This window comes from Marmota marmota, unplaced genomic scaffold, assembly GCF_001458135.2.
Source record: "Marmota marmota marmota unplaced genomic scaffold, marMar, whole genome shotgun sequence".
Taxonomy (NCBI): Eukaryota; Metazoa; Chordata; class Mammalia; order Rodentia; family Sciuridae; genus Marmota; species Marmota marmota.
Window position 1 is genome coordinate 3,894,415 of NW_025999962.1, and position 3,873 is coordinate 3,898,287.

The 3,873-nt window shown below is 65.0% G+C and overlaps 1 protein-coding gene across 5 annotated transcripts in view; it reads left to right on the forward strand.

Moving 5' to 3' along the window:
• Positions 1-3,873, forward strand: part of Shisal1 (shisa like 1) — a 100,935-nt gene that overhangs the window by 47,206 nt on the left and 49,856 nt on the right. Inside the window, exon 1 of one of the 5 annotated variants that reach the window (XM_048803010.1) lies at positions 1,990-2,014. The exons of the other annotated variants lie outside the window; for them this stretch is intronic. The gene's annotated coding sequence lies outside the window, so the exon portion shown is untranslated. Of the gene's footprint in view, positions 1-1,989; positions 2,015-3,873 lie in introns of those variants that run through there. 5 annotated transcript variants of the gene reach the window in all.

Here is a 3,873-nt window from a genome sequence, read left to right on the forward strand (position 1 = left end):
AGGGTTCTTACAAGAATTAGGTGAGTCAATCCAAGGAGCCTGCTTGGTGCGAGTCTTGGATGTAGCAAGGGATAGTAAATCTTCCTGTCCTTGTTGTTATCAAGCCTCTGTGATACGTAATGGAAACAGGAGGAGGCTGTAGCCACAGGGCAGGTCAGAGCTCCTCCGCTGAAGGGTGGAGGCTGGTGTTGCTGAGGGCTCTGCGGCAGCGCCCAGCCCAGGGTCAGCTGTGCACGGGGAGGGAGGGAGGGAGGGCCGGCAGGAGCCAGGGGGCCTCAGCTCGGGCGAAGCCTGAGGACTGGGCAGAAGCTTCCCTGTGGGGCGGGGCTGCAGGGCCACCCTGTGCTGTGCACAAGTGACCTCGTCCCTAGCAGTTCAGTTCTGGGCAGAGCCGGGTCTAGCCCAGGGCTTCCTGTCCTTCCGCTCAGAGATCCCTGTGCTGAAGGAAACCCGTCGCGTCCCCCACCCCAGGAGGACACTGCCTCCCCTGGGAGCCGTCTAGCCTTGGAATGTCACTTGGGATGTGTGAAGGAGAACTGGGACTCGGAGGAAGGGCCCGGCCCATCCCTCCGTCCCTCCTGGGCAGTAGGGAGCACGGGCAGCTCCAGAGCAGGGGAGTTGGGTGGCGGGGCCGAGTGGGTGGCAGGCCTCCTGAGGGGTCCCGGCCACAGGGCCAGGGCAGGGTGTGGAGGTCCCTCCAACCTGCGGGCAGAACCAGGCCACTGCAGCCACAGAACAGCCCCAGGGACCGGGCTGCTCCAGAAGTGGCCCCGCAGGTCTCCCAGACAGTGTCCAGGCCAGGCTGGCCCGGGGCATGCAGAGTGGCCCAGGGAGGACTCTGCCACTCCTTCCTCTGGTCCCCTGGGGGAGATCAGGGAGACCAGCCCCGAGAAGGGCTGGCCTGGCCCCGCCGGGGGAGCTGTAGTCAGAGCTGCTGGCCTCCACGGGGCCTCCTCGGGCCTCCACGGGGCCTCCTCGGGCCTCTTCGGGCCTCCTCTGGCCCAGAGTTCCCGGGAAGTAGATTCTGAAGACTGAACTTTGTTTCCCGCCCCCTGTGGCTTCCTGCGGGGGGGGGGGGGGGGCAGGTGTCAGGCGGGAGTGGGAGCCATCTGCCCAGCACATGTGGAGAGTTTGTTCCCTCCCAAGATCACACTGGGCTGGCCTGGTGGGCTGCTGTCTCTGGGGACACGTGGACAGTCACCTGTCCTGTCCTGAGGCCTGATTCCTGCTAAGAGGAGCCAGGTGTGGGGTATGATGCAGGAGGAAAGGGAAGGGGCGTCCACAGAGAGGCGTGGTGGCCATGAGGACGGGTGGAGGGACACCAGCGGAGCCTCGGGGGATGATTCTGGAAACTTCCAGCGCCTCAGCATGGCCGTCCTGGCCTCTGTGGGAAGCTGAGCAGGAACCCAGGCTGCGGAGGGCCCACCCCTGAGCGCTCAGGCCAGTTACCCCAGCCACCAGGTGACACTTATGTGGCTGGAATGCCACCCCCGCCCCACGCTGTGCCCAGGCAGACATTGCCATTCACCCACCTGGCAGGACCCAGGTGCCACCCACCCACACCAGAGGTGACAGCTGACTGCCCTCCTTGCTTCTGTGTGACTCAGTGCCCTCCTGGTGGGGGACAGGGAGAAGGCAGGCCAGCCCAGGCCCCGGTGTGGCCCTGCTCCCCACGGTGCCCAGCTGGTTCTGTCCTTCCCTTCCAGGGACACCACGGTCCCAGTGGGTCCCTGGGCAGGAGCACCACCCTCCCACTGAAGGCATCCTGGACCTCCAGCTGGACCCTGGCACCAGGAGGCCAGCAGGCGAGGGCCTGGCAGAGTCCGCTCCGGCTGGCGAGAGATCAGGAGACTTCGCTCCCGAGATTCAAACAACTGGACAATCTGTTCCGGATCGATTTAGCAGCACAAGAGTGAAAAGAATCAGAAAATACAGTGTGAAAGCTGTTTTCTCCCGGCTCAGTGGGGAGGAGGCGGAGCCGGCCTTGATTTGCAGAAGTCCAAGGCTGACCCAGGTCTGTCACCTCCTCCTGCCCCTCCTCCCCTCTGGCCCGCCCCTGCCCGCGGCTGCCTCCCCCGCAGCCTGGTTGGCAGCCAGGGGGTCTCAGAGGGGCACTGCCCAGGTGCCAGCCTCGGGGAGCCCACGTGGACCTTGGGCGGATCACAGTCATGACAGGGCCTCTGTGTGGCCACGGACGCTGGGCAGAGAACCACCTTCCTGCCCCCTGTCAGTGAGGCCCCCGCTGCTCCCAGGGCCCAGAACCAGGCTGGCACCGTGGATTCCCTGAGAGTTTCCCGTCTGAGGCTGGAGGGGAGGAGGACGAGGAGGGAGGACACAGGACAGGACACCGAGGCCTAACTGGGGTGACCTGTTGGTGGGGAGGTGGGGTCAGAGCCCATCTGCCATCTGCATCCAAGCCTGGCCTCTGGGTGCGCCTCCTCCTCTGGCCAAGTGCTGATTGTGATGTCCAGCAACACGGCATAGTGGAGTTGCCCCCAGAGGGACAGGCCCCCGGGCTGCAGGGAGCAGGGGTTCGTCCCTGGGGGGGCAGGAGCAGTGGAGCCCCCAGATGGCCTGTTCCTGTCCCTGGGAAGGAGAGGAAGTCCAGCAGCCAGGAAGGGCTTGGTTTCACAATGGCCTCCTCCCCCGCCCCCCCACCTCGGCCCCACAACACCTGAGGCCAAGAATCTGAGCCTGAAAGAACCTTGACTTTGAAGTCAGACCAGCTTAGACCCAAATCCCAGTAGCTCAGCTGCTGTGTGACCATGAGCAGGCGACCGAGCCTCTCTGAGGCCTAGTTTTCTCGTCTGCAAACCGAGGGCAGGAGCCCCTCGACTTTTGAAAACTACAGGAGACGGGGCTGCAGAACCTCCCAGCCCGGGGCTGGACGGAGCAGGTACTCAGGAGTCTTCCTCCCGGCCCACCTTGGGGGGGCAGCTACCTACATATCTTGTCTGGGTGCTGCCTCCAGAGGCGGCAGACCCCACAGGTCCCCACAGCTGACAGTGGAGGTCGAAGCCACAGCACCAGGGCCTTTGCAGCCAGGGTATCTGAGCACCTGTCCTGAGGCACCCTGAGATGCGTGGATGGCCGGGTGGCCGCCTGGTGTCCTGGGGGGACCCAGAGCCTGCTTGCCCTCCCAGATCTGCCACGGGCGAGCTGTGGGACCCCCGTGCTCGATCCTCCTGCCACCCATGTGTGGCCAGATGGCACCCCACTACGGGAGTGGAGGTCACAGAGGCCCATCACCTGGCCAGGGCCAGGTGCTCCCCCCCGCCAGGCGAGCCCACCTGTCCTTCCTGGCCACTCGCTGCCCGCCCAGGCCTGCTGCCGCCTCCCCCCGGAGGCCCGCCCCCGCCGCCCCAGTTCTCACTGGGATTTCTGCCGACAAAGCTCTTTCAAGAGCCCTGTTTGATGTTACCTCTCAGTTCCCGGAAAATTCTGAGCCACTGTCCCCCAGAGCGGCGAGCTAATTAGACCTCCAAGTGCGTCTGCCCAGATGTCAACGCGGACTACAGAGCTCAGCAACTTTTCTCCCATTTCTAAGCAACATTTGTTGTTTCTGCCAAGCAGGAAGCCCCCTGGTGTGGGCAGGCCGAGCCCCTGGAGCCCCGGGTGCTGCCCCGTGCTCCGGGCAGGCCATGGGCTGTGCTCCCTGGAGCCTGGCTGGGGAGCACCGCTGAGGCTGAGCCTGGGGAGCACGACACAGGGCCCCAGGCTCAGCACACCCGCGGACATGGGGTGAGCTCAGCTGGACCAGCTCTCCAGGTCCAGGGGGATGGGGAAGGGATTCAAAGTCACACGGAGGGACCAGTGGACCCGCTTGTCCGGCTGCAGAGGAGGGTCACCCCCACGGGCAGCCGGGCTGGAGAG